Here is a 13,992-nt window from a genome sequence, read left to right on the forward strand (position 1 = left end):
CAGGAAGGGGGGCCCACCCAAGAACAGTTCCGCCAGGAGCAAAAGACCTGCCCCTCCCTCGAGGGACTCCGCCAACAAGCCAGCGCCCAGAGCGCAGGGGACTCCACCGGAACTCACTGGGTCTACTGGGAGAACGACCTGCTATACAGCGAACAGAGGATCGCAGAGCTAGGGGCCGGTCGAGTACTGGTAGTACCTCTCCGCTTCAGAAACTTCCTGCTCAATCTGGCCCACGATGTCCCCCTGGCTGGACACCTGGGCCAAGACAAAACTTACAGTCGCCTAGTGACCCACTTTTTCTGGCCGAAGATGCGGAACGACGTCCTGAACCACTGCCGGTCCTGCCCCACGTGCCAGGCCAGCGGGAAGAGTGGCCGTAAGCTGAAGGCCCCTCTACAACCCTTCCCGGTGGTCACCACCCCGTTCGAGAGGGTAGGAATAGACGTTGTGGGGCCCCTGGACCCCCGCACGGTACAAGGACATAGATTCATCCTAGTACTGGTGGATCACGCCACCCGCTACCCCGAGGCGGTGCCTCTACGAACAGTAACAGCTCCGGTGGTTGGCCGGGCCCTAATGGGGATCTTCTCCCGGGTGGGCTTCCCCCGAGAAGTCGTCAGCGACCGAGGCACGAACTTCATCTCCAAATACATGAAGTCCCTCTGGCAACAGTGCGGGGTCACCTACCGATTCACGACCCCCTATCACCCCCAAGGGAACGGACTAGTGGAGCGATTCAACCGCACTCTCAAGGGGATGATTGGGGGATTGGAAGAGCCCCTCCGTCGCCAGTGGGATGTACTACTCCCGTGCCTCCTCTTCGCCTACCGGGAAGTTCCCCAGAAGTCCCTCGGTTTTAGCCCCTTCGAACTCCTGTACGGGCACCCTGTGCGAGGGCCCCTCAGCCTAGTCAAAGAAGGTTGGGAGATGGCCCCCCTAAAGACCCCTCCAGACGTCTTCAAGTACCTCCTGGCCCTACGTAATCAGACCCGGCGCTTCAGGGAGATGGCCAAGGCGAACCTCGAGGCCAGCCAGGAAGACATGAAGAGATGGTATGATCACAATGCCTCCTCCGTCGAGTTCGAACCGGGACAACAAGTGTGGGTGATGTCCCCCACCGAACCATGTGCCTTGCAAGATAAGTGGACGGGGCCCTTCAAGGTGGTCGAGCGCAAAAGCCCCGTCACTTACCTCATCGACATGGGGACCACCCGGAACCCCCTTCGGGTCCTCCACACCAACAGACTCAAACCACACTTTGTGCGCTCAGAACTCAGCCTCCTGATGGCTACAGACAGTGGGGCGGAAGAAGACTCCGAGCCTCTCCCTGATCTCCTGAAGACTCAGGAGAAAGACGGTTCCATGGACGGGGTCCGGCTCTCCGATGCCCTCACCCCAGAGCAACGCCAGGGCTGCCGGGACCTCCTGCTGCGGTTCGCTTCACTGTTCTCCCTCACTCCCGGGGTCACCCCTTGGTGCTTGCACGACGTAGACACCGGGGACAGTCCCCCTGTCCGGCACCGGGCCTACCGCGTACCAGATCGGGTACGGACCTGCATACAAGAGGAAGTGGCCAAAATGCTCACGATCGGGGTCATCGAGCCCTCGGACAGTCCCTGGGCCAGTCCAGTTGTATTGGTCCCCAAAGCCGCTGCCCCCGGCACCACACCTGAACTGAGATTCTGCGTCGACTACCGGGGCTTGAACGCTGTCACCCGAACCAACGCTCATCCTATCCCCAGAGCGGATGAATTGATCGACCGACTGGGGGCCGCCCGCTACCTCAGTATCTTCGACCTAACAGCGGGCTACTGGCAGATCGGTCTCACACCCCGAGCTCAGGAACGATCCGCCTTCTCTACCCCCGATGGCCACTACCACTTCAAGGTCATGCCCTTTGGCATGAAGAACGCCCCCGCTACATTTCAACGTCTTGTGAACCAGGTCTTGGCGGGGCTCGAAGAGTTCAGCGCTGCCTACCTGGACGATATCGCTGTATACAGCCGCCACTGGTCCGACCACCTCCTCCACCTCCAGGAGGTCCTACAGGCCCTCCAGCGGGCCGGCCTCACGATTAAGGCCGGCAAATGCCAAATTGGTCAAGGGTCCGTGACCTACCTGGGGCACCAGGTGTGGAGCGGGCTGGTGGCCCCACTGCAACTTAAGATTGCTGCCATCCAGTCCTGGCAGCCCCCCGTCACTCAGACCGAAGTCCGAGCCTTCTTGGGGCTCACCGGCTACTACCGGCGGTTCGTGAGGGACTACGGCAGCATTGTGGGGCCCCTCACGGGTCTCACGTCCAAGAACCAACCAAAGCGGATTAACTGGACCCCCGATTGTCAAGCGGCCTTCGAAAAGCTGAAGGCCGCCCTGTGCACCGCCCCTGTGCTCCAGGCCCCCGATTACAGTCGGGAATTCGTAGTACAGACAGACGCCTCCGACCACGGCATCGGAGCGGTTCTTTCCCAAGTGAACCCCGAGGGTCATGACCAGCCGGTGGCCTTGATCAGCCGACGTCTCCTGGGCCGAGAACAGCGCTGGAGCACCATCGAGAGGGAGGCCTTCGCAGTGGTGTGGGCCCTCAAAAAGCTCCGGCCCTATCTCTTCGGGACCCACTTCCGGGTACAAACCGACCATAGACCCCTGCAGTGGCTGATGCAGATGCGGGGGGAAAACCCCAAACTACTGCGCTGGTCCATCTCCCTGCAGGGAATGGACTTCACCGTGGAGCACCGACCGGGCCAAGACCACGCCAACGCAGATGGCCTGTCCCGCTTCTTCCGCCTCGACGAAGAGAGTCCCCAAGGAGATGGGTGACTCTCCCCGCCTTCAGCTGGGGGGGACGCATGTTGGACAGGCCACACGAAGGGCTTGCGCCCTCCCCGCATGACAGGGCCCAAGTCCCGGCCCCCCAGGCGCGGCCCACGAGAATCACCCGCACCCCGTCTCCCGACGGAACTCCTGCCCTCGGATCTCCCTGTAGCACGGGCCCAAGCCACCACCGGCTCCCTCGGCCGGGTCAAGCCGCCATCTTGGGCCCTGCGCCACGAGGCCGCGTGGCCTCCCCCCGACCCTAAGCCTGGGCCTGGCCGGCCCCGACATCCCGGCACCACCATCCACCCAGGAGGTGAGCGGATCACTTGGCAGGTCAATGGGAGGACGAAGTGCCAAGGACTCTCCCCCGCCAGGTGACGATCGCCTCCAGCTCCCCCCAGGCACCGGCTCCACCCCCCCGCTGGGTGTCTGGACACCTTCATCCCGGACCCTCCGACCCCCAAGTGCGAGGGTCCGGACATCAAAGGGCACCTGCCCTATAACTGGAGCAGCTGCGGAGCAAGAAGGCAGTTGTATCCTGGAGTCGAGAGACACCGAGAGAACTCAGCCTTGACGGACTACTGGCGCTGCCGTAGCCCTATCTTGTGATCTATCGTCCTGCCTGCTGGCGCTGCCGCGGCCTTCTGCAACATCCATCCTCGTCGGGACCTGCTGGCGCTGCCGCGGCCCGTTGTAACGACCATCTTCACCGGGACCTGCTGGCGCTGCCGCGGACCGTACATCGACCATCTTCTCTGGGACCTGCTGGCGCTGCCGCGGCCCGTGTATCGACCATCTTCACTGGGACCTGCTGGCGCTGCCGCGGCCCGTACCAGCTAGACCACCTAAGCTCGAGGATTGTGAGCGACCCACCACACCACCTCAACTACCAGACTGGTAACCAGACTGTCCCGCTACCCCCTTTTCCCATCTTGAGAGACTTGAATCGAGGGGACCCCTGAGTCCAGACCTCCTTGTACCTTTTTATCGTACCTTAAGAAGTGCTTATAAAGAACGCTAACTCATCTCCTTGTGTGGTATCTGTCTGTGGGGGGGAAGTTATTTGTCTGTACGATCGCTGGAGACGGCTCTCCCCGGAGACCTCTCCTCTTGTCCTCGGCCGACCCTCCCGGTCCGTCTAACAATTACGTTCCAGATTTCGGAAGGTTGCTGTCACATTTGTTTGTTGAGGGTCAGGGGGGATGGCGGACAAGGAGCTGGTGGCAGGGGGTGTTGGGGCACTGTTGGGTGCCTTAACTGCAAGATCGTTGGCTCCATTGCATCTGCTGTCGTTCAGGTGTGGCTGTGGGCTGGGCTCCCTTTCATGTTGCAGGTTGTAATCCGACTTTACACCAGGTCAGAGCACATCTAAACTTCCTGGTGCTAACTCACCTTATCGCCTGTTTTGTACTCTCTTCACCGATCTTGCTGGTGGTTGAGAAAGTTGCAAAGTGGTGTGTTCGCTGCTTTTTGCAGGGGAACGCCTACTCTGTATCTTTTTAGCAATATTTGCTGGGGTCATCCGTGACGATGCTTTTTGAGGGTGCTATCGCTGGAAAACTGGTGATATGGGCTGTTTGCACCAGCTTGTGAATGGTGCGCTAAATTTATCACCATTTTGGCTGTGATAAAGTGCTGTTAACTAGGCAATGTGTCCTTGAGAATATGCTTCTCGGGGTTTTAAAGACCTGAGAAGTACTCGAGTACCGCGCTGAGAGCCGCGCACCCAGCGCGTTAACACTAGGGGGCCGCACTGAGAGATGCGCTCTCTTCATATTCCCACTATTGCAAGAGCCGGCCCTGGGGAGTGGCGGTCTCCAGGGCCATCAAGGGCTCCAGCAGGGGAGCCGCGCAGCCCCCCTCCCTCTATTTTCAAAAAGGTGGTGTTCCCAGGGGCTTCAGGGAGCCCGCAAAGCACCCCTGCATATTTAATTAATCCCCAGGGAGTGGTGATCCCCGGAGCTTGGGGGGGCCTCAGACGCCCTCTAAAAATTACAAAACGAGCCCCGGGGAGATGGCGGTCCCCGGGACTGCGGGAGGGCCATGAGCCCTCCCGCTCCTAAGTTACATAGCCCCAGGGAGGTGGTGGTCCCAGGGGCTTCAGGGAGCCCGCAAAGCACCCCTGCATATTTAATTAATGCTCAGGGAGTGGTGATCCCCGGAGCTTGGGGGGGCCTCAGACGCCCTCCAAAAATTACAAAACGAGCCCCGGGGAGATGGCGGTTCCCGGGACTGCGGGAGGGCCATGTGCCCTCCCGCTCCTAAGTTACATAGCCCCAGGGAGGTGGTGGTCCCCTGGGCTGCGGAGGCCCCGCAGGCCCCCGCAATATAATTATAGGATTGCCCCCGGAACCTGGCCCACCCGGGGGCTCATTTAAGTGAAGTGGGACAGCCCCCGATTCATTTTTTTTGTCCGGATTCGCGCACCCAGCGCGCATTCTGACATTTTTATTTTTAAATAAAAAATAATTTTTGGTTCTGGGGGTCCTGGTGGGACCCCCGTGAGCAGAACTAGTGGGTCAGGGTGTTTCTACCCTGCCCCCTTTTCTTCTCTTTTAATCTTTTTTTGACTGTTCTTGTGACTCGGTCGAAGGGTGCGTGAACCCAACGCTGCCCCAGATATCGAAACTTTTCTTTTTTGAATTTCTCAACAACTACTTGAACGGATTTACACCATTTAAAAACAAAAGTCACTTTCTGACTCAAGCACTACCGTTTTGCCAAATTTGGTGTAATTCAGTACAGCAGTTCGGGCTGTAGCCTTGGCTAAAGTTTCCTATGGGAAATAGATTTTTTGACTCTTATTTTTTTAATTTCTTCCCAACTACTGAACGGATTTACACCATTTACAAAAAAGGTCGCTTTCTGAACCAAGAGCTACCTTTCAACCAAATTTGTTGTAATTCCGTTCAGTAGTTCGGGCTGTAGGCTGCCTCAAAATTTCCTATAGAAATGAACACAAGAAAAACGCTTTTTGGGACCCCCCTTTTTTCTCAGTCCTCGCTTGACGAATCACAGCAAAATTTCAGGATAGGAGCTGACCTGGATAGATTTTTTTTTTTTAGAGAATTTCGTGAAGATTCATCAAATGACACCGAAGTTATTAGCAAATCAAAAAATGCTTTTCCTATGGAAACTAGGTTGTAATTATAATTACCTATTGACGGTCGCCAGTAGGAAGTGTTGGCAGCCATCTTGGTGCTATGCTTTTTAGGTCTCGCCTAGCACTACACAAACATGGCTGCACTGCCCTAAACCCTAAAACACTACCCCAGCACGACCCCCTACACTGCACGAACACCACTGCACTGCCCTAAACCCTGAAACACTCCAGTATGACCCCCTACACTGCCCGAACACCACTGCACTGCCCTAAACACTGAAACTCCACCCCCAGCACTACCCCCTACACTGCCTGAAAACCACTGCACTGCCCTAAACCCTGAAACACCATCCCCAGCAAGACCCCCTACACTGCCCGAACACCACTGCCCTAAACTATGAAACACCACCCCCAGCAAGACCCCCTACACTGCCCGAACACCAATGCACTGCCCTAAACACTAAAACACCACCCCCAGCAAGACCCCTTACCCTGCCCGAACACCACTGCACTAAACCCTGAAACAACATCCCCAGCACGACCCTCTACACTGCCCGAACACCCCTGCTCTGCCCAGAACCCTGAAACACCAGCCCCACCACCACACCCTACACTGCCTGAACACCACTGCACTGCCCTAAACACTGAAACACCAGCCCCACCACGACCCCCTACACTGCCCGAACACCACTGCACTGCCCTAAACCCTGAACCACCAGCCCCACACGACCCCCTACACTGCCCAAACACATCTGCACTGCCCTAAACCCTAAAACACCAGCCCCAGCACGACCCCCTACACTGCCTGAACACCACTGCACTGCCCTAAACCCTGAAAAACCAGCTCCAGCAAGACCCCCTACACTACCCGAACCCCACTGCACTACCCTAAACCCTGAAACACTAGCCCCAGCAACACCCCTATACTGCCTGAACACCACAGCACTGCCCAAAACCCTGAAACACCATCCCCAGCAACACCCCCTACAATGCCCAAACACCACTGCACTGCCCTAAACCCTGAAATACCACCCCCTGCACAACCCCCTACACTACCTGAACAGCACTGCACTGCCCTAAACCCTGAAACACCACACCCAGCATGACCCCCTACCCTGCCCGAACACCACTGCACTAAACCCTGAAACAACATCCCCAGCACGACCCCTACACTGCCCGAACACCCCTGCTCTGCCCAGAACCCTGAAACACCAGCCCCACCACCACACCCTACACTGCCTGAACACCACTGCACTGCCCTAAACACTGAAACACCAGCCCCAGCACAACCCCCTACACTGCACGAACACCACTGCACTGCCCTAAACCCTGAAACACTACCCCAGTATGACCCCCTACACTGCCCGAACACCAGTGCACTGCCCTAAACCCTGAAACACTACCCCCAGCATGACCCCCTACACTGCCTGAACACCACTGCACTGCCCTAAACACTGAAACACCACCCCCAGCATGACCCCCTACACTGCCTGAAAACCACTGCACTGCCCTAAACCCTGAAACACCATCCCCAGCGCGACCCCCTATACTGCCCTAACACCACTGCACTGCCCTAAACCCTGAAGCACCAATCCCAGCAAGACCCCCTACACTGCCCGAACACCACTGCCCTAAACTATGAAACACCACCCCCAGCAAGACCCCCACACTGCCTGAACACCAATGTACTGCCCTCAACACTGAAATACCACCCCCATCAAGACCGCCTACCCTGCCCGAACACCACTGCACTAAACCCTGAAACAACATCCCCAGCACAAACCTCTACACTGCCCGAACACCCCTGCTCTGCCCAGAACCCTGAAACACCAGCCCCACCACCACACCCTACACTGCCTGAACACCACTGCACTGCCCTAAACCCTGAAACACCAGCCCCACACGACCCCCTACACTGCCCAAACACATCTGCACTGCCCTAAACCCTGAAACACCAGCCCCAGCACGACCCCCTACAGTGCCTGAACACCACTGCACTGCCCTAAACCCTGAAACACCAGCCCCAGCAAGACACCCTACACTGCCCGAACACCACTACACTGCACTAAACCCTGAAAAACCAGCCCCAGCTAGACCCCCTACACTACCCGAACCCCACTGCACTGCCCTAAACCCTGAAACACTAGCCCCAGCAACACCCCCACACTGCCCGAACACCACAGCACTGCCCTAAACCCTGAAACACCAGCCCCAGCAACACCCCCTACAATGCCCAAACACCACTGCACTGCCCTAAACCCTGAAACACCACCCCCTGCACGACCCCCTACACTGCCCAAACACCACTGCACTGCCCTAAACCCTGAAACACCACACCCAGCATGACCCCCTACACTGCCCAAACACCACTGCCCTAAACTATGAAACACCACCCCCAGCAAGACCCCGTACACTGCCCGAACACCAATTAACTGCATTAAACCCTGAAACACCACCCCCAGCAAGACCCCCTACCCTGCCTGAACACCACTGCACTAAACCCTGAAACAACATCCCCAGCACGACCCTCTACACTGCCCGAACACCCTTGCTCTGCCCAGAACCCTGAAACACCAGCCCCACCACCACACCCTACACTGCCTGAACACCACTGCACTGCCCTAAACACTGAAACACCAGCCCCAGCACGACCCCCTACACTGCCCGAAAACCACTGCACTGCCTTAAACCCTGAAACACCAGCCCCACATGACCCCCATACACTTCCCAAACACATCTGCACTGCCCTAAACCCTGAAACACCAGCCCCAGCACAACCCCCTACACTGCCTGAACACCACTGCACTGCCCTAAACCCTGAAACACCAGCCCCAGCAAGACACCCTACACTGCCCGAACACCACTACACTGCCCTAAAACCTGAAAAACCAGCCCCAGGAAGACCCACTACACTACCCGAACCCCACTGCACTGCCCTAAACCCTGAAACACAAGCCCCAGCAACACCCCTACACTGCCCGAACACCACTGCACTGCCCTAAACCCTGAAACACCAACCCCTGCACGACCCCCTACACTGCCCGAACACCACTACACTGCCCTAAACCCTGAAACACCACACCCAGCATGACCCCCTACACTGCCCGAACACCACTGTACTGCCCTAAACCCTGAAACACAACCCCCAGACAGACACCCTACACTGCCTGAATACCACTGCTCTCAACAATGAAACACCACCCCCAGCACGATCCCCTACAATGCCCAAACATCACTGCGTTGCCCTAAACCCTGAAACATCACCACCTCCACGACCCCCTACACTGCCCTAAAACCACTGCACTGCCCTAAACCCTAAAACACTACCCCCAGCATGACCCCTACACTGCCCAAACACCGCTGCTCTGCCCTAAACCCTGAAACACTACACCCAGCACGTTCCCCTCTACTGCCCGAACACCACTGTTCTGCCCTACACCCTGAAACACTACCCCCAGCACGTCCCCCTACACTGCCCGAACACCACTTCACTGCCCTAAACCCTGAAACACTAGCCCCAGCACGACCCCCGACACTGCCCGAACAACACTGCACTGCCCTAAACCCTGAAACACTATCCCAGCAGAGCCCCCTATACTGCCCGAACACCACAGCACTGCCCTAAACGCTGAAACACCACCCCCAGCACGACCCCCTACACTGCCCGAACACTACTGCACTGCCCTAAACACTAGAACAATACCCCAAGCAGTACCCCCTACACTACCCAAGCACCACTGCACTACCCAAAACCCTAAAACACTACCCCCAGCATGACCCCTACACTACCCAAACACCACTGTACTACCCTAAACCCTAAATCTACCGCCAGTACGACCCCCCAAACACTACCCAAACACCACTGCGCTACCCTAAAACCTAAATCTACCCCCAGAGTGACCCCTACACTACCCAAACACCACTGCACTACCCTAAACCCTAAATCTACCCTCTCAGCATGGCCCCATATACTACCCAAACACCACTGCACAACCCTAAACCCTAAAACACTACCCCCCGCAAGACCCCCTACACTACACCAACACCACTGCACTAACCTAAACCCTAAATCTACCTCATGCACGACCCCCTACACTACACAAACATCACAGCACTACCCTAAACCCTAAAACACTACCACCAGCATGACCCCTTACACTACACAAACACCACTCCACTACCCTAAACCATGAAACACCTGCCCCAGCTCGACCCCCTACATCCCCGAACACCACTGCACTGCCCTAAACACTGAAACACAAGCCCCAGCACGACCCCCTACACTGCCTGAACACCACTGCACTGCCCTAAGCCCTGAAACACCAGCCCTAGCATGACCCCCACACTGCCCAAACAACTCTGCACTGCCCTAAACCCTGAAAAACCACCCAAAGCAAGACTCCCTACAATGCCCGAACACCAATGCCCTAAACCCTGAAACACCACCCCCAGCAAGACCCCCTACACTGCCCGAACACCACTGCCCTAAACCCTGAAACACCACCCCAGCAAGACCCCCTACACTGCATGAACACCACTGCACTGTCCTAAACCCAGAAACACCACCCCCTGCAAGACCCCCTACACTGCCCAAGCACCACTGCACTGCCCTAAACCCTGAAACACCACCCATGCACGACCCCCTACACTGCCCGAACACCACTGCACTGCCCTAAACCCTGAAACACCACCCCCAACATGACTCCATACACTGCCAGAACACCACTGCACTGCCCTAAACCCTAAACACCTCTCCCAGTACGACCCCCTACTCTTCCCGAACACCACTGCTCTGCCCTAAACCCTAAAACTCCACCCCAGCACGACCCCCTACACTGCCCGAAAACCACTGCACTTCCCTAAACCCAGAAACACCACTGCACTGCCCTTATCCCTAAAACACCAGCCCCAGAACGACCCCCTACACTGCCCAAACACCACTGCACTGCCCTAAACACTGAAACAACACCCCAAACATGACCCCCTACGCTGCCCGAACATGACTGCACTGCCCTAAACCCTGAAAACCCACCCCCAGCATGACCCCCCACACTGCCCGAACACCAATGCACTGCCCTAAACCCTGAAACACTACCCGCAGCACAACCCCCTACACTGCCCGAACACCAATGCACTGCCCTAAACCCTGAAACACCTCCCCAGCAGGACCCCCTACACAGCCCGAACACAACTGCACTGTCCTAAACCCAGAAACATCACCCCCAGCAGGACCACCTACACTGCCCGAGCACTACTGTACTGCCTTAAACCCTGAAACACCACTCCCAGCACGACTCTCTGCACTGCCCAAACACCACTGCACTGCCCTAAACCCTGAAACTCTACCCACAGCGTGACCCCCTACACTGCCCGAACACCAGTGCACTGACCTAAACCCTGAAGCACCATCCCCCTGCACGACCCCCTACACTGCCTGAACACCACTGCACTGCCCTAAACCCTGAAACACCAGCCCCCTGTACGACCCCCTACACTGCCCACACACCACTGCACTGCCCTAAACCCTAAAAGACTACACTCAGCACGACCCCCTACAATACACAAACACCACTGCACTGCTCTAAACCCTAAAACACCACCCCGCATGACCCCCTACACTACCCGAACACCACTGCACTACCCTAAACCCTAAAACACAACCCCAACACTACACAAACACTGCTACACTACCCTAAACCCTAAAACACTATACCCAGCACGACCCCCTACACTACACAAACACCACTGCACTACCCTAAACCATAAAACACTACCCCTACACTACACAAACACCACTGCACTACCCTAAACCCTAAAACACTCCCCCAGCACGACTCCCTACACTACCCAAATACCACTGCACTACCCTAAACCCTAAATCTACCCCCAGCACGACCCCCTACACTACCCAAACACCACTGCACTACCCTAAACCCTAAATCTACCCTCAGCATGACCCCCTACACTACCCAAACACCACTGCACAACCCTAAACCCTAGAACACTACCCCCAGCATGACCCCCTACACTACACCAACACCACTGCACTGCCCTAAACACTGAAACACAAGCCCCAGCATGACCCCCTACACTGCCTGAACACCACTGCACTACCCTAAACCCTGAAACACCAGCCCTAGCACGACCCCCACACTGCATTGCCCTAAACCCTGAAAAACCACCCAAAGCAAGACCCCTTACAATGCCCGAACACCACTGTCCTAAACCCTGAAACACCACCCCCAGCAAGACCCCCTACACTGCCCAACCACCAATGCCCTAAACCCTGAAACACCACCCCAGCAAGACCCCCTACACTGCCCGAACACCACTGCACTGCCCTAAACACCACCCCCAGCACGACCCCCTACTCTGCCCGAACACCACTGCTCTGCACTAAACCCTAAAACTCCACCACAGCAAGACCCCCTACACTGCCCGCACACCACTGAACTGCCCTAAACCCTGAAACACCACTGCACTCCCCTAATCCCTGAAACACCAGCCCCAGAACGATCCCCTACACTGCCCGAACACCACTGCACTGCCCTAAACACTGAAACACCACCCCCAGCACGAACCCCTACACTGCCTGAACACCACTGCACTGCCTTAAACCCTGAAACACCACCCCCAGCACGACCCGCTACACTGCCCGCACACCAATGCACTGCCCTAAACTCTGAAACACTACCGCCAGCACGACCCCCTACACTGCCCGAACACCAATGCACTGCCCTAAACCCTGAAACACTGCCCCAGCAGGACCCCCTACACAGCCTGAACACCAGTGCACAGACCTAAACCCAGAAACATCACCCCCAGCAGGACCCCTACACTGCCCGAGCACCACTGCACTGCCTTAAACCCTGGAACACCACTCCCAGCATGACCCTCTGCACTGCCCAAACACCACTGCACCGCCCTAAACCCTGAAACTCTACCCCCAGCACGACCCCCTACACTGCCCGAACACCACTGCACTGACCTGAACCCTGAAGCACCAGCCCCAGCATGACCCCATATACTGCCCGAACACCACTGCACTGCCCTAAACCCTGAAACACCGACCCCCTACACTGCCGGAACACCACTGGCAATGCCCTAAACCCTGAAACACCAGCACCCTGCACGAACCCCTACACTGCCCGAACACCACTGCACCGCCCTAAACCTTGAAACATCAACCCCAGCACGACCCCTACACTAACCAAAGACCACTGCACTGCCCTAAACCCTAAACACGACCCCCAACACTACACAAACACTGCTGCACTATTCTAAACCCTAAAACACTATCCCCAGCACGATCCCCTACACTACAAAAACACCACTGCACTACCCTAAACCCTAAAACACTCCCCCAGCACGACTCCCTACATTACCCAAACACCACACACTACCCTCAGCATGACCCTCTACACTATACCAACACCACTGCACTAACCTAAACCCTAAATCTACCTCATGCACAACCCCCTACACTACACAAACATCACAGCACTACACTAAAACCTAAAACACTACCACCAGCGTGACCCCCTACACTTCACAAACACCACTGCACTACCCTAAACACTGAAACACCAGCCCCAGCACGACCCCCTACACTGCCTGAACACCACTGCACTGCCCTAAACACTGAAACACAAGGCCCAGCATGACCCCATACACTGCCCGAACACCACTGCACTGCCCTAAACCCTGAAACACCAGCCCCAGCACAACCCCCCACACTGTCCAAACACCACTGCACTAAACCCTGAAACATCACCCCCAGCAAGACCCCCTACACTGCCCGAACACCACTGCACTGTTCTAAACCCTAAACACCACCCCCACCACGACCCCCTACTCTGCCCGAACGCCACTGCTTTGCTCTAATACCTAAAACACCACCCCAGCACGACCCTTACACTGCCCAAACACCACTGCACTGCCCTAAACCCTGAAACACCAGTGCCCTGCCCAAAACCCTGAAACACCACCCACAGCACGACCCCCTACACTGCCCGAACACCACTGCATTTCCTTAAACCCTGAAGCACCGTCCCCAGCATGACCCCCTACACTGC

This window comes from Triturus cristatus, chromosome 8, assembly GCF_964204655.1.
Source record: "Triturus cristatus chromosome 8, aTriCri1.1, whole genome shotgun sequence".
Classification (NCBI taxonomy): Eukaryota; Metazoa; Chordata; class Amphibia; order Caudata; family Salamandridae; genus Triturus; species Triturus cristatus.